Here is a 21,336-nt window from a genome sequence, read left to right on the forward strand (position 1 = left end):
CCGTATGTGATATTGTTATTCTAGTGGAAACGAAAATTAAACAATCGCGCGTTCAAGCTCAAAAGAATTTAATATGGCCGGACGCAGAACTGTTTACCAATGACTCAAATGAAACTTTTGGTAGAATATGGGTCTTATGGAATCCTAACTCTATTAATGCTTGGTTTATTTCTGCTACTGATCAATTCATTCATCTTAAGGTAGAGGATAAAAAGAATGGCTGTCAATTCAATTTCACTGGTATATATGCTTCAAACAGTATGCAAGAAAGAAATACTCTTTGGTCTGACCTGACTAATATTGTAAATGGCTGTCTCAATGTACCTTGGATTGTTCTTGGAGACTTTAATACTGTTCGGTACACAAATGAAAAAGTGGGGGGTAGACAACTTTCAGAAAGTCAGCTTCAAAGTTTTAATGATTACATTGACACTGCAGCATTGTTTGATATGAAATCTGTGGGTAATTGGCTCTCCTGGAGTAATCAAGGTGCTGCTAACAGAAAAATAATGGCTCGACTTGATAGGTGTTTGATTAACCATGAATGGTTAACAGTTTACCCAGATTCACTTCTTGAGTATGGTGCTCCATTGTTTTCTGACCATTCTTTAATGTATATACACGCAGAAAAAGCGACACCAAGAGGCAAGAAATCGTTTAGATTCTTTAACATGTGGAGTACTCATCCTCAATTTCTTGATGTTATCATATCTGCTTGGAATGTTAATGTGCATGGATCTCCCCCTTACATCTTATGTCAAAAGCTCAAAGCCTGTAAAGCAGCACTAAAGGAGTGGAATACAAATACCTTTGGCAATATTACCACCAGAGTTCAATTTTGCAGAAAGGAACTAATGTCATTGCAACATGAGCTGCAACTTCAGCCAAATGATGAAAATATTATATACAAAGAGACGGAAGCCAGAAATAACTTCATGCAAGCCTTAAAACAGGAGGAAAGTTTTGCAAAGCAGAAGTCTCGACAGCATTGGCTTACACTAGGGGATTCCAATACTAAATTTTTCTATGCTTCAATTGCTACTCGAAGGGCTGTTAACCGTATCAGCAAATGCAGAGACAAAGATGATAATCTTATTGAGAATTTAGATGAGGTTAAAGCACACACAGAGCAATTTTTTTATTCCTTACTCAATCAAGCTGGGAAACCTAATAACATTCATGTGGAGCCGACTAGAAAACTTGATTCGGAAGCTAATTCAATCCTCAATGCCCCAATTACAGATGACGAAATTGTATGTGTTGTCTTTAAGTCACCAAAGCACAAAAGCCCAGGTCCAGATGGATTTCCAGCTGAATTTTACCAAACTGCTTGGTCTATTATTGGAAATGATGTGATCAAAGCTTGCCAACATTTTTTCTCTTCAGGTCATATTCTTAGAGAGATGAATTGCACTTTTATTTCTCTAATTCCGAAGAATGCAGGGGCTGATTCACTAGAGAACTATCGACCCATATCATTATGCAACTTTATATACAAGATCATCTCCAAAGTATTGGCAAATAGAATGCAAAAGGTATTACACAAGATCATTAGCCCAAATCAAGCTGCTTTCATCAAAGGGAGAAGTATACATCATAACAATTTGCTTGCTAATGACTTGGTCAAAGATTTGCACTCAAAAGCAAGAGGGACAAAAATCTGCATTAAAGCTGATCTAAGGAAAGCCTTTGATTCAGTTAATAGGAAATTTATCTATAAGATGCTCCTTAATATGAACTTCCCACAGCAATGGATTAATTGGATTCAATCTTGCCTAGAAACTCCAAAGTTTTCGATACTCTTTAATGGCTCACCTATTGGTTTTTTTGGGAGCACGAATGGCATCCGACAAGGTGATCCACTCTCTCCGTATCTCTTTACTATTGCGATGGAAGGACTTAGCTGTATGTTGGAACACGCAGTCTTAAATGACAGCATTAAGGTACCCAGTGCTGGTTCTGTTCATATATCACATATAACATTTGCAGATGACTTACTTATCTTTCTCCAAAATGAACCAACTTCAGTAAAGAACCTGGCTACTATTATGAATGACTTTGGTATGGTTTCTGGACTTCAGTTAAATCATGCGAAAAGTAAAGTATATATGAGCCCTTACGTTGAGGATAAGGTCTTTATTTCACAAACTTTGGGGGTTAGTGAAGGAAGCTTGCCAGTTCCGTATCTGGGTCTCCCGCTCATATCCACAGGCATTCACAAAACCCACTGTCAACCTATCTTGCAAAAAATAAAGAATAGAATTTCTTCTTGGAAAAATAGGTTTCTATCAAAAGCAGGACGACTCGAACTCATCCGTTCGGTATTGCACTCCTACTCTATATATTGGTGTAATGCATTTCTTCTGCCTGCTGGACTTCTCCGAGATATTGAACGGTTATTAATGAACTTCTTCTGGAATGGCACAAATGATAAGGCAATGCATATGGTAAATTGGGATAGCATTTGCAAACCGAAAGATGAAGGGGGGCTAAATTTGAGAAATACTAGAGATTGGAATCAAGCATGTTTGGTACAACAATTGTGGGATCTTTTGCAAAACAAATGTTCCTTATGGTCACATTGGGTTTCTGCTAAGTATCTCTCAAAGGAATCAATATGGGAAATTTCAACAAGAACATACCACTCTGCAGCTTGGAAAGGAATTTTAAAGGCAAGGAATTGGCTAATCAAACACATTTCGTATGCAATCTCTTCTGGAACAAGTACTAATATGTGGTACGATCCTTGGGTGAATGGGAAGAGTATATTTCAATTATATGGCGATAGAATACGAAGAGATCTTGGGGCTCCCAAAGATTGGAAGGTTTCCGAGTTCATCGCTAACGGTACTTGGTGTCTCCCTAATCCTATTTCTCCTGAAATGTTATCACTTTGGCCGACTATCATAGCTATTCGAATCAGGAACAACTCTTCAGATATACTTATTTGGCCTCATGACAATGGTAAATTTAGTGCCACATCCGCATGGAATCAAATTAGGCAAAGAAATAACAAGTGGGTCCCAAGCAGTTGGACATGGGATCGACCGGGATCACAAAGACACTCCTTATGTACATGGCAGGCCCTTCTCAATAAACTACCTACAATAGACAATATGAAAAGAAGAGGTATCTATCATGTTAACCGATGCTCCCTTTGTTTGCAACACGAAGAAACTGTTGACCACCTCTATTTTGCTTGTGATTATACAAAATGGATATGGAAGGAGATTCTCCAGCGATTTGAACTCAATAGACTGCCGCAACCAAACTTGCACCAAGAACTAGGCGACCTTATGCAATGTTTCTCAAGAAAAGGGCCTCTTACACAACTGGCAAAGGTTACTTTCAGATGTGCTATTTGGTGGATGTGGAAGGAGAGATGTAATAGAATCTTTGAATGTCAACACACAAACAATGCTCAGCTCTTAAAAGAGATTATTAGAGACTCAAGATCCTGTATGGAGCATGAACTCAAAACCGAGCACTTCACCCGAAGAGAAAAAGATATTTTTATCAAATTTAATTTTGCTATTAGCTAAAGGTCTTGGGAATGATGCCAAATAATGTACCCACAGGTAGTTATAGTCTACAGCATGTGTAGTCATAACTATCGCATTAGCACTCTATGAGTTACTTGGCTTTGTCTATGACTTGTATAGATAAAGCTATTTGTAGAAACTTTACACATAATGAATTTTACTTTTACTTACCAAAAAAAGATTCTATTACATCTCTCCTTCCACATCCACCAAATAGCACATCTGAAAATAACCTTTGCCAGTTGTGTAAGAGGCCCTTTTCTTGAGAAACATTGCATAAGGTCGCCTAGTTCTTGGTGCAAGTTTGGTTGCGACAGTCTATTGAGTTCAAATCGCTGGAGAATCTCCTTCCATATCCATTTTGTATAATCACAAGCAAAATAGAGGTGGTCAACAGTTTCTTCTTGTTGCAAACAAAGGGAGCATCGGTTAACATGATAGATACCTCTTCTTTTCATATTGTCTATTGTAGGTAGTTTATTGAGAAGGGCCTGCCATGTACATAAGGAGTGTCTTTGTGATCCCGGTTGATCCCATGTCCAACTGCTTGGGACCCACTTGTTATTTCTTTGCCTAATTTGATTCCATGCGGATGTGGCACTAAATTTACCATTGTCATGAGGCCAAATAAGTATATCTGAAGAGTTGTTCCTGATTCGAATAGCTATGATAGTCGGCCAAAGTGATAACATTTCAGGAGAAATAGGATTAGGGAGACACCAAGTACCGTTAGCGATGAACTCGGAAACCTTCCAATCTTTGGGAGCCCCAAGATCTTTTCGTATTCTGTCGCCATATAATTGAAATATACTCTTCCCATTCACCCAAGGATCGTACCACATATTAGTACTAGTTCCAGAAGAGATTGCATACGAAATGTGTTTGATTAGCCAATTCCTTGCCTTTAAAATTCCTTTCCAAGCTGCAGAGTGGTATGTTCTTGTTGAAATTTCCCATATTGATTCCTTTGAGAGATACTTAGCAGAAACCCAATGTGACCATAAGGAACATTTGTTTTGCAAAAGATCCCACAATTGCTGTACCAAACATGCTTGATTCCAATCTCTAGTATTAATCAAATTTAGCCCCCCTTCATCTTTCGGTTTGCAAATGCTATCCCAATTTACCATATGCATTGCCTTATCATTTGTGCCATTCCAGAAGAAGTTCATTAATAACCGTTCAATATCTTGGAGAAGTCCAGCAGGCAGAAGAAATGCATTACACCAATATATAGAGTAGGAGTGCAATACCGAACGGATGAGTTCGAGTCGTCCTGCTTTTGATAGAAACCTATTTTTCCAAGAAGAAATTCTATTCTTTATTTTTTGCAAGATAGGTTGACAGTGGGTTTTGTGAATGCCTGTGGATATGAGCGGGAGACCCAAATAAGGAACTGGCAAGCTTCCTTCACTAACCCCCAAAGTTTGTGAAATAAAGACCTTATCCTCAACGTAAGGGCTCATATATACTTTACTTTTCGCATGATTTAACTGAAGTCCAGAAACCATACCAAAGTCATTAATAATGGTTGCCAGGTTCTTTACTGAAGTTGGTTCATTTTGGAGAAAGATAAGTAAGTCATCTGCAAATGTTATATGTGATATATGAACAGAACCAGCACTCGGTACCTTAATGCTGCCATTTAAGACTGCGTGTTCCAACATACAGCTAAGTCCTTCCATCGCAATAGTAAAGAGATACGGAGAGAGTGGATCACCTTGTCGGATGCCATTCGTGCTCCCAAAAAAACCAATAGGTGAGCCATTAAAGAGTATCGAAAACTTTGGAGTTTCTAGGCAAGATTGAATCCAATTAATCCATTGCTGTGGGAAGTTCATATCAAGGAGCATCTTATAGATAAATTTCCTATTAACTGAATCAAAGGCTTTCCTTAGATCAGCTTTAATGCAGATTTTTGTCCCTCTTGCTTTTGAATGCAAATCTTTGACCAAGTCATTAGCAAGCAAAATGTTATGATGTATACTTCTCCCTTTGATGAAAGCAGCTTGATTTGGGCTAATGATCTTGTGTAATACCTTTTGCATTCTATTTGCCAATACTTTGGAGATGATCTTATATATAAAGTTGCATAATGATATGGGTCGATAGTTCTCTAGTGAATCAGCCCCTGCATTCTTCGGAATTAAAGAAATAAAAGTGCAATTCATCTCTCTAAGAATATGACCTGAAGAGAAAAAATGTTGGCAAGCTTTGATCACATTATTTCCAATAATAGACCAAGCAGTTTGGTAAAATTCAGCTGGAAATCCATCTGGACCTGGGCTTTTGTGCTTTGGTGACTTAAAGACAACACATACAATTTCGTCATCTGTAATTGGGGCATTGAGGATTGAAATAGCTTCCGAATCAAGTTTTCTAGTCGGCTCCACATGAATGTTATTAGGTTTCCCAGCTTGATTGAGTAAGGAATAAAAAAATTGCTCTGTGTGTGCTTTAACCTCATCTAAATTCTCAATAAGATTATCATCTTTGTCTCTGCATTTGCTGATACGGTTAACAGCCCTTCGAGTAGCAATTGAAGCATAGAAAAATTTAGTATTGGAATCCCCTAGTGTAAGCCAATGCTGTCGAGACTTCTGCTTTGCAAAACTTTCCTCCTGTTTTAAGGCTTGCATGAAGTTATTTCTGGCTTCCGTCTCTTTGTAGATAATATTTTCATCATTTGGCTGAAGTTGCAGCTCATGTTGCAATGACATTAGTTCCTTTCTGCAAAATTGAACTCTGGTGGTAATATTGCCAAAGGTATTTGTATTCCACTCCTTTAGTGCTGCTTTACAGGCTTTGAGCTTTTGACATAAGATGTAAGGGGGAGATCCATGCACATTAACATTCCAAGCAGATCTGATAACATCAAGAAATTGTGGATGAGTACTCCACATGTTAAAGAATCTAAACGGTTTCTTGCCTCTTGGTGTCGCTTTTTCTGCGTGTATATACATTAAAGAATGGTCAGAAAACAAAGGAGCACCATACTCAAGAAGTGAATCTGGGTAAACTGTTAACCATTCATGGTTAATCAAACACCTATCAAGTCGAGCCATTATTTTTCTGTTAGCAGCACCTTGATTACTCCATATCAAACAATGCTGCAGTGTCAATGTAATCATTAAAACTTTGAAGCTGACTTTCTGAAAGTTGTCTACCCCCCACTTTTTCATTTGTGTACCGAACAGTATTAAAGTCTCCAAGAACAATCCAAGGTACATTGAGACAGCCATTTACAATATTAGTCAGGTCAGACCAAAGAGTATTTCTTTCTTGCATACTGTTTGAAGCATATATACCAGTGAAATTGAATTGACAGCCATTCTTTTTATCCTCTACCTTAAGATGAATGAATTGATCAGTAGCAGAAATAAACCAAGCATTAATAGAGTTAGGATTCCATAAGACCCATATTCTACCAAAAGTTTCATTTGAGTCATTGGTAAACAGTTCTGCGTCCGGCCATATTAAATTCTTTTGAGCTTGAACGCGCGATTGTTTAATTTTCGTTTCCACTAGAATAACAATATCACATGCGGCAGACTTGATTATTCTGTTGAGCTCCCGACATTTCTCCGACTTATTAAGTCCGCGAACATTCCAGCATGTTATCTTCATTAGTAATAAACAAATGAAAAAGTAGTAAGGTATTCATCCTACGACTTTGGATAGATTGTACCATCCTTTTTCTTATCCTTCGGTTTTGTATTTTCCTCCCGCACAATATCCTTACCTTTTATGGCTTTATTCCTATATTTATCCACTTCATCTACAGCTTGCAGATTTTTAAACTTTAAAGTACCTTGAATCATGTGGTCTTGATTGGCAGGGTTTATTGAAGCTCGATAAGATTGTTGCAGCACAATATCCTGGATAGTACTTGTTGGAGCAGCGTGGCTAGAGAGGTTTGTTGGGGCATGAGTTTGTTGAGTCGGAATATCCTTGTTGGCGATGTTTGTTGTGGCTGACTACACTAGGTGATGTCTCTTGGAACTTTTCTAAATTAATTATGAAATTCTACTGTAAGGGCAAACAAATCATCCTACGCGGGAAGCGCGGAAGCAACGTTACCACTGTTTCGACCCAACGAATGGAGAAAGTTTTACACAAGGTAAATGGTGCCTTTTTGATGCACCTCCAGCAGCAACCAGAGGGGAAGAAAATAGAATTGGAAGATCAAAATCTTGCCCAATTGCTCACTGAATTTGCTGACATATTTGCTGAACCGCACGGTCTTCCTCCTTCTCGGCAACATGACCATCGAATTCCAATCCTTCCGGGCAAGCCACCAGCGAACACTCGACCATACCGATATCCTCACCTCCAGAAAGATGAAATTGAAAAGATCGTAACGGAGATGCTTGAAACAGGGGTGATTCGACCAAGTTGCAGCCCCTATTCCTCACCGGTGCTACTTGTACGCAAGAAGGACAGAACTTGGCGGATGTGCATTGACTACCGAGCTTTAAATGGCATCACCGTCAAGGACAAATACCCAATACCAGTGGTGGATGAACTTCTTGATGAATTGAAAGGAGCTCGAGTCTTCACGAAGTTGGACCTCCGATCCGGTTACCACCAAATTCGGGTATGTGACGATGACATTCCAAAAACTGCATTTCGCACACATGATGGCCATTATGAATTCTTGGTAATGCCTTTTGGACTCACTAATGCTCCTTCAACGTTTCAAAGTCTCATGAATGATATATTTCGGAACTTTCTTCGTAAATTTGTGCTGGTATTTTTCGATGATATTCTCGTTTACAGCCCTTCTCTTGAGACTCACTTTCAGCATTTACGGATTGTTTTGACGATCCTTCGGGAGAATACTCTTTTTGTTAAGCAACCAAAGTGCAGCTTTCTCCAGCAAAAAGTAGAGTACCTTGGGCATATAATATTAGAAGAAGGAGTGGCGGTAGACCCAACAAAAATTGAGGCAATGCAAGGCTGGCTGAAACCTACAAACGTGAAATTACTGCGGGGGTTCCTTGGACTAACGGGCTACTACCGAAAATTTGTTAAGGACTATGGGAAGATCAGTGCACCACTCACTTCTTTACTGAAAAAAGATGCTTTCCAATGGTCGGACAAAGCCTCTGCTGCCTTCGACAAACTTAAAGCAGCCATGACAACGACGCCGGTGCTTGCGCTACCAGATTTCAATAGACCCTTCATCATTGAGGCCGACGCATCTGGAGTTGGAATTGGAGCCGTTCTCATGCAAAATGGTCGACCACTCACATACACTAGCAAGGCATTATCTCCCTCCCATCAAAACATGTCAGTATATGATAAGGAGATGCTTGCCATTGTACACGCAGTAACGAGGTGGAGACCCTACCTGATCGGCCGACGATTTCAAATTAAAACTGACCATAAAAGCCTCAAGTACTTTTTGGAGCAAAAGATATCATCCCCTGAGCAGCAAAAATGGGTAACCAAACTTCTTGGATTTGATTATGAAATTATTTACAAAAAGGGGAAAGAAAATGTTGTTGCAGATGCACTCTCACGGCTACCTGAACAAGCTAAGGTTTCAGCCATCTCCCTTCCTACCACCAGTCTCCTCGAGGACATTAGGGAAGAATGGAAAAAGGATCCAGAGATCAACAAGATCATAAAAAAATTGGAGGAGGATCCAAGTGCAATAGCCCACTACACATGGGATTCGAGGGATTTACGCTACAAAGGTCGTATTGTGCTTATACCTGACTCCCCTTGCATCGCAATCATCTTGCATGAAATGCACTCTATACCTTCAGCAGGGCACTCTGGATTCCTAAGAACCTACAAAAGAGTGAAGCAAAATTTTTATTGGAGAGGGATGAAAAAAATTATTACTGAATATGTGGCACAATGTGATATATGTCAACAGAACAAGGGTGAAACTGTGGCAAATCCAGGGAAGCTACAACCACTACCCATACCAGACTCGGTGTGGACTGACATCTCCACGGACTTCATTGAAGGGCTGCCATCTTCCAAAGGTAAAAGCACGATTCTCGTGGTGGTTGATCGACTTACGAAATATGCTCATTTTTGTGCTGTGAGAAATCCCTACACTACTGCTAGTATTGCCCAGATTTTCATAGAAAATATTGTTAAACTGCATGGGATGCCAAGGTCCATCGTAAGTGATCGTGACAGGATCTTCACTAGTAAATTTTGGACCGAGTTATTTCAGTTACAAGGCACCAAACTCAAGATGAGCACAGCATATCATCCACAAACTGACGGCCAAACAGAGGTGGTAAATAGGTGCTTAGAGACATACCTCCGGTGTTTTGCTAGCGACCGACCAAAAGAGTGGACGAAATGGCTTCCCTGGGCCGAATGGTGGTATAATACTACATATCATTCATCTACAAAATGTGCCCCTTATGAAGCATTGTATGGTCGACCGGCACTTGTGATTCCAAAGTATGTAATTGGCTCGGCCAAGGTAGATCAGGTTGACCAAGAATTGATTGATAGGGATAAACTCTTACAACTGTTAAAAGATAATCTCTCTACCGCTCAAGCCAGAATGAAGCAGCAAGCCGACACACGACGAAGTGAAAGAGAATTTTCAGTGGGAGATTGGGTTTATCTTCGCCTACAACCATACAAACAACTCTCTATCAACACTCGAGCCTCCATGAAGCTATCCCCACGTTTTTATGGGCCCTATCAGATCACAGAGCGTATTGGAGCCGTGGCATACAGACTTAAATTACCTGAGGATGCCAAAATTCACCCTGTCTTCGACGTATCATGCCTAAAGCCCAAGTTGGGAGAACACGAGTCACCCCAGATCCAACTGCCCAACACAACTGAGGATGGAGTTATTCAAGCCCAACCACAGGCCATCCTCGATCGCAGGATCGTGATGCGTTGCCGACATCCCTCTACTGAAGTACTAGTGCACTGGAATAATCTACCACTTGAAGACGCCACATGGGAACCATATGAGGAGCTGAAGACCCGGTTCCCTGAGTTCATGGAATCTCAGCCTTGAGGACAAGGCTGATTTGAAGAGGGCGGGTCTGTTAGGACTCTAGCTCGGAGAGTCCTAATTGAGAGGGACATTCTGTTAGGACTCTAGCTAGGAGAGTCCTAATTGAGAGGGACATTCTGTTAGAACTCTAGCTAGGAGAGTCCTAATTGAGAGGGACACTCTGTTAGGACTCTAACTAGAAGAGTCCTAATTGAGAGAGACATTATGTTAGGAGGTTTTTTCTTAGAGAAGAATTAGGAGTTGTAAGGGAATAGAAGTCTTGAGTATGAGTCATATTAGGAGTTGGTTAGAAGTAAGAGTCTTAAGTAAGAGTCCTATTAGGAGTTAGGGTTTAGAAGCCCTATAAATAGCCATGTATTCCTTCTCTTTTGTTAAGCAATAGATGAATCTTTTCTGCAGCCTTTGAGCAGCAACTTGGAGGGAGGAACCCCTATAGAGTTCCAAGGAGGCCGATCCCCTAAAGAGATCAACCCCAAGTTTAGAATCTGCAAGGGTTCTAACAGATTCAAACACGTTCTTCTCTTAAAAATTTTTGTGCCAACACCGCTTTTCTCTCCCAAATTGAACCTAAATGTATTGACGAAGCCATGAAACATGATTCATGGATTATCACAATGCAAGATGAATTAAATCAATTTGAGAGAAATGAGGTATGGAAGCTTGTTCCTAGGCCAAATGACCATTTAGTTATTGGTACTAAATGGGTCTTTAGAAACAAGCAAGATGAATCTAGTATCGTGGTTAGAAACAAGGCTAGATTAGTGGCCAAAGGTTTCAACCAAGAAGAAGGTATCAATATGAAGAAACCTTCGCTCATGTGACTAGATTAGAAACCATAAGAATGCTCCTTGCCTATGCTAATATTAATAATTTTAAGTTGTTTCAAATTGATGTTAAAAGCGCTTTTCTTAATGGCTTTATTTCTGAAGAAGTTTATGTTGAACAACCTCCCGGATTTGAAAATAATAGCCTCGCTAATCATGTATTTAAATTAACTAAAGCTCTCTATAGTTTAAAACAAGCCCTAAGGGCTTGGTATGATAGACTTAGTACTTTTCTTATTGAAAATAATTTCACAAAAGGCAAGGTCGATACTATATTGTTTATCAAAAATTTTGAAAATAATTTTCTTATTGTTCAGATTTATGTTGATGATATTATCTTTGGTTCTAAGAATAAATCTCTTTGTGAATATTTTGCTGAAACCATGAGTCTCGAATTTGAAATGAGTTTGATGGGAGAATTAACCTTTTTCTTAGGATTACAAATTAAGCAACTAAACAATGATATCTTTATTAGTCAAACTAAATATGCCTTAGATCTGCTAAAAAAGATTTAATATGAATAGCTCAAAAGCTATTAACACTCCTATGAGCACCCCCACTAAGTTAGAAGTTGATGAAAGTGGAGAAAGATTCGATCAAAAACCTTATAAGGGTATGATAGGAAGTTTACTTTACCTCACTGTAACTAGACTAGATATCATGTTAAGTGTAGGACTTTGTGCTAGGTTTCAATCGAACCCTAAGATATCTCATCTTAAAGTGGTTAAAAGAATACTTAGATATCTTAAAGGTACCACAAATCTAGGATTATGGTATCCAAAATCCGAGAATTTTGAGTTAATTGCGTATGCTAATGCAGATTTTGCTGGGTGTAGATTAGATAGAAAAAGCACATCAGGATCATGTCAATTTTTGGGACATTCCCTTGTTTCCTGGTCATCTAAGAAACAAAACTCGGTTGCACTATCAACAACTGAAGCTGAGTATATTACAGCTAGTGCATGCTATGCACAAGTTGTGTGGATGAAAAACACCTTAGAAGATTATAAAGTCCATCTTAAAACATTCCCATTAAATGTGATAATACAAGTGCAATATGTTTAACAAAGAATCACATTCAACACTCAAGAACAAAACATATTGATATTAGACATCACTTTATACGAGATCATGTCACTAATCATGATGTAATTATAGAGTTCATTGATACTAAGCATCAACTAGCTGATATTTGAGTGTGATCATGCTAGTCATAGGGTCCAGCAAGCCAATCACGTGAGTGATGACACGTGTGACTTGATACAGAATCTTTTTGCTTATTATATTTTGGCATATATCACTTTATAACTATTGCATAAATACATATATATATATATTAGATCTGGGTCGACGTTACTGTAGCGGCGACGACACTACAGCGCGACCAGATCTAGGTCGACGGTACTGTAGCGGCGACGATACTGAAGCGGCGACCAGATCTAGGGCGACGGTACTGTAGCGGCGGCAATACTGCAGCGGCGACCAGATCTAGGGCGACGGTACTGTAGCGGCGGCAATACTGCAGCGGCGACCAGATCTGGTTCGACGGTACTGTAGCGGCGACGACACTGCAGCGACGACCAGATCTAGGGCGACGGTACTGTAGCGGTGGCAATACTGCAGCAGCGACCAGATCTAGGGCGACACGACCAGATCTAGATCTAGGTCGACGTACTGTAGCGCCGACGACACTGCAGCGGCGACCAGATCTGGGTCGACGTACTGTAGCGGCGACGACACTGCAGCGCGACCAGATCTAGGTCGACGGTACTGTAGCGGCGGCGATACTGCAGCGACGACCAGATCTAGGGCGACGGTACTGTAGCGGCGGCGACACTGCAGCGGCGACCAAATCCAGATCTAGGTCGACGTACTGTAGCGCTAACGACACTGCAGCGTGACCAGATCTGGTTCGACGGTACTGTAGCGGCGACGACACTGCAGCGGCGACCAGATCTAGGGCGACGGTACTGTAGCGACGATCTGAAATTCTGCAGCGGTGACTTTTCCCTATGGTGACGATTTTGTAGCGGTGACCAGAAGAGAGATCAAACATGGCATCGACGGCCCCTAGGGCTGGCGACGGTGGCGGGAGGGTTGAAACGATGGCAAGACTCCCTACCGTTATCCCTCAAGTTGCTCCCCCACCATATCCTCTCCAGAGAGAAACTCCTTCGATGAAGCAGCATCGAAGCAGGTCGCGCTCTAGATCGCGGCAGCCTGCTCTAATTTCCAATGACCCTCGGCCTTGGACTAGCCTATTCAAGGCTCCGGTTGGAAGTCCAGATCTAAGCTTGGAATTCATTACGCCAGAAGTTCAGGCTGATAAGAAGATTGCTGTATACGAGACTGCTGATTCAGTAGAGCTTATTGAGACATGGTCATTGGCGATTGTTGGCTATGTGGTAGGTCTCAAAACTTCTTATTTCCCATTATCCTCATTTATCAAAACTCGATGGGGAATATCGTCATTTGATCTTCATATGCTGGAGAACGGATTCTTTGTTTGCAAGCTATACTCTGAAGAAGATTTGCAACGAATCCTCGAAGGATTCTGGACTATCCGTGGTCATCCAATGATTTTACGACGTTGGTCTCCTGATGTCCGTTTGGAGTTAGATAGCCTACAGTCTATTCCATTATGAGTATCCTTTCAAGGACTACCTCTACATCTTTGGAGTCGACGTTTTATTGCAAAGTTATGCAGCACTCTGGGACAGCCACTCTACATCGACAAAGCAACAGCAGCTCAGACGAGATTAGCATTTGCACGAGCATGTGTGCTGGTTTCTTCCGATGAAGATCTTCCTAATGAAGTTTTCTATCGCGATCTTGACGGGAACACTCGGAAGGTACATGTCTCATATTCCTGGAAGCCACAACGTTGTCAGCGTTGCTTATCTTTTGGTCATGCAAATGGAGCTTGTCAGCAAACCCCACAACCAACCACAAAGGTCTATCGACCACGTCAAGCACCTCAGCAACAAAGTGATTCTTCTCTAATGGCAGTAGCACCGATGGTGGCGAAAACTATTGAGCATTCCGACTCGCAAGGAAAGCACCGCGGACAGAAGGACAATTCCAAAACTTTATCTCTTCCTATAATGTCAGAGCCTTCCACAACAGAGGTTTCCCATGGTACTAGTGGACAGGAGAAACATAAGTCAGGAACTTCATCTCTTCTAATATCATCGGATCCATCCACAATAGCTCAACGAACTCAAGCCCAAGCAAATCTCGCCAGCAACGATATTCTTCCTCAACAAACTCAGGCCACAACAAACATCGCCAACAAGGATATTCCGACTCAACAAACTCATGCCCCAACAAACCTCTCTAGCCACGCTGCTCCAACAAGTACTATCCAGGATATTGTGCTGCAACAATCTTATCGAGCTTCAACAAACCCTGCCAATCAAGACCACATGATTCAAGGTACTTTAAAGTTTAAAAATCTGCAAGCTGTAGATGAAGTGGATAAATATAGGAATAAAGCCATAAAAGGTAAGGATATTGTGCGGGAGGAAAATACAAAACCGAAAGATAAGAAAAAGGATGGTACAATCCATCCAAAGTCGTAGGATGAATACCTTACTACCTTTTCATTTGTTTATTACTAATGAAGATAACATGCTGGAATGTTCGCGGACTTAATAAGTCGGAGAAATGTCGGGAGCTCAACAGAATAATCAAGTCTGCCGTATGTGATATTGTTATTCTAGTGGAAACGAAAATTAAACAATCGCGCGTTCAAGCTCAAAAGAATTTAATATGGCCGGACGCAGAACTGTTTACCAATGACTCAAATGAAACTTTTGGTAGAATATGGGTCTTATGGAATCCTAACTCTATTAATGCTTGGTTTATTTCTGCTACTGATCAATTCATTCATCTTAAGGTAGAGGATAAAAAGAATGGCTGTCAATTCAATTTCACTGGTATATATGCTTCAAACAGTATGCAAGAAAGAAATACTCTTTGGTCTGACCTGACTAATATTGTAAATGGCTGTCTCAATGTACCTTGGATTGTTCTTGGAGACTTTAATACTGTTCGGTACACAAATGAAAAAGTGGGGGGTAGACAACTTTCAGAAAGTCAGCTTCAAAGTTTTAATGATTACATTGACACTGCAGCATTGTTTGATATGAAATCTGTGGGTAATTGGCTCTCCTGGAGTAATCAAGGTGCTGCTAACAGAAAAATAATGGCTCGACTTGATAGGTGTTTGATTAACCATGAATGGTTAACAGTTTACCCAGATTCACTTCTTGAGTATGGTGCTCCATTGTTTTCTGACCATTCTTTAATGTATATACACGCAGAAAAAGCGACACCAAGAGGCAAGAAATCGTTTAGATTCTTTAACATGTGGAGTACTCATCCTCAATTTCTTGATGTTATCAGATCTGCTTGGAATGTTAATGTGCATGGATCTCCCCCTTACATCTTATGTCAAAAGCTCAAAGCCTGTAAAGCAGCACTAAAGGAGTGGAATACAAATACCTTTGGCAATATTACCACCAGAGTTCAATTTTGCAGAAAGGAACTAATGTCATTGCAACATGAGCTGCAACTTCAGCCAAATGATGAAAATATTATATACAAAGAGACGGAAGCCAGAAATAACTTCATGCAAGCCTTAAAACAGGAGGAAAGTTTTGCAAAGCAGAAGTCTCGACAGCATTGGCTTACACTAGGGGATTCCAATACTAAATTTTTCTATGCTTCAATTGCTACTCGAAGGGCTGTTAACCGTATCAGCAAATGCAGAGACAAAGATGATAATCTTATTGAGAATTTAGATGAGGTTAAAGCACACACAGAGCAATTTTTTTATTCCTTACTCAATCAAGCTGGGAAACCTAATAACATTCATGTGGAGCCGACTAGAAAACTTGATTCGGAAGCTAATTCAATCCTCAATGCCCCAATTACAGATGACGAAATTGTATGTGTTGTCTTTAAGTCACCAAAGCACAAAAGCCCAGGTCCAGATGGATTTCCAGCTGAATTTTACCAAACTGCTTGGTCTATTATTGGAAATGATGTGATCAAAGCTTGCCAACATTTTTTCTCTTCAGGTCATATTCTTAGAGAGATGAATTGCACTTTTATTTCTTTAATTCCGAAGAATGCAGGGGCTGATTCACTAGAGAACTATCGACCCATATCATTATGCAACTTTATATACAAGATCATCTCCAAAGTATTGGCAAATAGAATGCAAAAGGTATTACACAAGATCATTAGCCCAAATCAAGCTGCTTTCATCAAAGGGAGAAGTATACATCATAACAATTTGCTTGCTAATGACTTGGTCAAAGATTTGCACTCAAAAGCAAGAGGGACAAAAATCTGCATTAAAGCTGATCTAAGGAAAGCCTTTGATTCAGTTAATAGGAAATTTATCTATAAGATGCTCCTTAATATGAACTTCCCACAGCAATGGATTAATTGGATTCAATCTTGCCTAGAAACTCCAAAGTTTTCGATACTCTTTAATGGCTCACCTATTGGTTTTTTTGGGAGCACGAATGGCATCCGACAAGGTGATCCACTCTCTCCGTATCTCTTTACTATTGCGATGGAAGGACTTAGCTGTATGTTGGAACACGCAGTCTTAAATGACAGCATTAAGGTACCCAGTGCTGGTTCTGTTCATATATCACATATAACATTTGCAGATGACTTACTTATCTTTCTCCAAAATGAACCAACTTCAGTAAAGAACCTGGCTACTATTATGAATGACTTTGGTATGGTTTCTGGACTTCAGTTAAATCATGCGAAAAGTAAAGTATATATGAGCCCTTACGTTGAGGATAAGGTCTTTATTTCACAAACTTTGGGGGTTAGTGAAGGAAGCTTGCCAGTTCCGTATCTGGGTCTCCCGCTCATATCCACAGGCATTCACAAAACCCACTGTCAACCTATCTTGCAAAAAATAAAGAATAGAATTTCTTCTTGGAAAAATAGGTTTCTATCAAAAGCAGGACGACTCGAACTCATCCGTTCGGTATTGCACTCCTACTCTATATATTGGTGTAATGCATTTCTTCTGCCTGCTGGACTTCTCCGAGATATTGAACGGTTATTAATGAACTTCTTCTGGAATGGCACAAATGATAAGGCAATGCATATGGTAAATTGGGATAGCATTTGCAAACCGAAAGATGAAGGGGGGCTAAATTTGAGAAATACTAGAGATTGGAATCAAGCATGTTTGGTACAACAATTGTGGGATCTTTTGCAAAACAAATGTTCCTTATGGTCACATTGGGTTTCTGCTAAGTATCTCTCAAAGGAATCAATATGGGAAATTTCAACAAGAACATACCACTCTGCAGCTTGGAAAGGAATTTTAAAGGCAAGGAATTGGCTAATCAAACACATTTCGTATGCAATCTCTTCTGGAACAAGTACTAATATGTGGTACGATCCTTGGGTGAATGGGAAGAGTATATTTCAATTATATGGCGATAGAATACGAAGAGATCTTGGGGCTCCCAAAGATTGGAAGGTTTCCGAGTTCATCGCTAACGGTACTTGGTGTCTCCCTAATCCTATTTCTCCTGAAATGTTATCACTTTGGCCGACTATCATAGCTATTCGAATCAGGAACAACTCTTCAGATATACTTATTTGGCCTCATGACAATGGTAAATTTAGTGCCACATCCGCATGGAATCAAATTAGGCAAAGAAATAACAAGTGGGTCCCAAGCAGTTGGACATGGGATCGACCGGGATCACAAAGACACTCCTTATGTACATGGCAGGCCCTTCTCAATAAACTACCTACAATAGACAATATGAAAAGAAGAGGTATCTATCATGTTAACCGATGCTCCCTTTGTTTGCAACACGAAGAAACTGTTGACCACCTCTATTTTGCTTGTGATTATACAAAATGGATATGGAAGGAGATTCTCCAGCGATTTGAACTCAATAGACTGCCGCAACCAAACTTGCACCAAGAACTAGGCGACCTTATGCAATGTTTCTCAAGAAAAGGGCCTCTTACACAACTGGCAAAGGTTACTTTCAGATGTGCTATTTGGTGGATGTGGAAGGAGAGATGTAATAGAATCTTTGAATGTCAACACACAAACAATGCTCAGCTCTTAAAAGAGATTATTAGAGACTCAAGATCCTGTATGGAGCATGAACTCAAAACCGAGCACTTCACCCGAAGAGAAAAAGATATTTTTATCAAATTTAATTTTGCTATTAGCTAAAGGTCTTGGGAATGATGCCAAATAATGTACCCACAGGTAGTTATAGTCTACAGCATGTGTAGTCATAACTATCGCATTAGCACTCTATGAGTTACTTGGCTTTGTCTATGACTTGTATAGATAAAGCTATTTGTAGAAACTTTACACATAATGAATTTTACTTTTACTTACCAAAAAAAACATATATATATATATTGTGATGTCCTTGGATTTGTGCAATGGGAATCGGATCGTGATGAGATCACGATAATGAGATCGATTCACCTTTAAACACATATCCTAAATAATCCCGGTCATAGGTTACTCGAGAGGGACATCGTGATAACCGGATAGACTGGTGTGCTGTATACCCGTCCATATGATGGATGCAACTGGTCTCATAGCTGCTCGTGTAGGGACCCTAGGGATACAGTACAGGTGCTCATTGGAGAATGAGTTCACTGATTCATCCGCTTACGAAATGCTGGATGGTTGATAATGCCTTATTGTCAGACAGCGATTCCGTAGTCCCAGTGGTGTATCTGGTCCTTAGACTTGAGACACCAAAGATGTCCTGTATGAGTGCTCCACTCTTTGATACCAGACTTATAGGTTTGGCTGTCCTAGATCTAGTACAGCTGGTCATTCGGAGTGGTAGTCGACCTTACGAGAGCTATTGAGTGTCGATAGAGGATCATCCACTCTCGGCGTCATGAGAGGAATATCCTATGTGTTCTTGCTCAGACAAATCCCTGGCCAGGGTCATTCGGGTTGATAGAGAAAGAGTTCTCCGGGAGAATCCGATTAGAGCAAGACTCGAGTAGAAACCGTATGGGTCTGACAACACCATGCTCGATATACGGTCTCTCGGATATTAGATGGATGAGGGAGTATAGGTACATGGTAATTGAGGACAGACAGGTCCAATGGATTGGATTCCCCTGTATCATCTGGGGAGTATTGTTGGGAAATCATGGGGGGCGACATCATATGCGCAGCGGAAGAACAAGAAAAAAAAATCCCCGATTCCCAAAAAGATGTTCGTCGTCGTGCGAAGATTGGTGCGCAAAAAAAAAAATCCGCGAAACATGAAACTGCGTATAGATTGTGTTACCTAGGGAGATCGTATATCCATGTTTCCTTGCAGATCCTTAAGAGAGGGTGAAGGAGGTCAAGCGTCCTCCTCTCTAGCGGTGATCCACACAACAGGGTTGCGACGACGCTCCTCAAGACTCCAGGCCTACTCTGAGGTGGAGAGGGAGAGGAGAATAGGAAAGGCAAGCAAAGACTCTAGCCTATGAGGCTGTGAATCTCTCCTATTTATAGAGATCCCGTGTCAAACCATAATGGGTCCTTCCCTAGTGGGTATTGGATCTGCATCCAATAAGACAAGGGCTCCGTCGAATATCTCATATCCGAACCTCTACTCATCGCAATGCCTACCATATGTGTGTGACCCTCTAGGCCCAATATCGAGTTGGCCGTGAGTCATACTTATCAGAACTCCTTCTAACTGAGTGAATTATTATCTCTATAATAATTCACTTGACTCATCGACTACGGACGTACTAGGCCACTACACCGTAGTCCCTAGACGATACAGGGGAATCCAATCCATTGGACCTGTTTGTCCTCAGTTACTGTGTACCTATGGTCCCTCATCCATCTAATATCCCAGAGACCGTATATCAAGCATGGTGCTGTCAGACCCATACAGTTTCTACTCGAGTCTCGCTCTAATCGGATTCTCCCGGAGAACTCTTTCTCTCTCAACCCGAATGACCCTGGCCAGGGATTTGTCTGAGCAAGAACACATAGGATATTCCTCTCATGACGTCGAGAGTGGATGATCCTCTATCGACACTCAATAGCCCTCGTAAGGTCGACTACCACTCCGAATGACCAGCTGTACTAGATCTAGGACAGCCAAACCTATAAGTCTGGTATCAAAGAGTGGAGCACTCATACAGGACATCTTTGGTGTCTCAAGTCTAAGGACCAGATACACCACTAGGACTACGGAATCGCTATCTGACAATAAGGCATCATCAACCATCCAGCATTCCGTAAGCGGATCAATCAGTGAACTCATTCTCCAATGAGCACTTGTACTGTATCCCTAGTGTCCCTACACGAGCAGCTATGAGACCAGTTGCATCCATCATATGGACGAATATACAGCACACCAGTCTATCCGGTTATCACGATGTCCCTCTTGAGTAACCTATGACCGGGATTATTTAGGATATGTGTTTAAAGGTGAATCGATCTCATTATCGTGATCTCATCACGATCCGATTCCCATTGCACAAATCCAAGGACATCACAATATATATATATATGCATTTATGCAATAGTTATAAAGTGATATACGCCAAAATATAATAAGCAAAAAGATTCTGTATCAAGTCACACGTCCCATCACTCACGTGATTGGCTTGCTGGGCACCTATGACAGGACAATCTCCCACTTGACCTAAAGCCAATCACCTATGTGTCTGATCCCCATCAGACTCCTGTGATGCTCAAAGACAATCTGAGACAACGGCTTTGTCAGTGGATCTGCAATGTTATCTTCGGATGGAACTCTTTCCACTGCTACATCTCCTCGGGTTACGATCTCTCTTATAAGTTGGAACCTCCTCAGAACACTTCTGATGAGACCCGGGTTCCCTTATTTGAGTAATCACCCCATAGTTGTCGCAATATAAGGAAGTCGACTTGTCGCTATCTGTATCGACT

This window comes from Musa acuminata, chromosome BXJ2-10, assembly GCF_036884655.1.
Source record: "Musa acuminata AAA Group cultivar baxijiao chromosome BXJ2-10, Cavendish_Baxijiao_AAA, whole genome shotgun sequence".
NCBI classification, from domain to species: domain Eukaryota; kingdom Viridiplantae; phylum Streptophyta; class Magnoliopsida; order Zingiberales; family Musaceae; genus Musa; species Musa acuminata.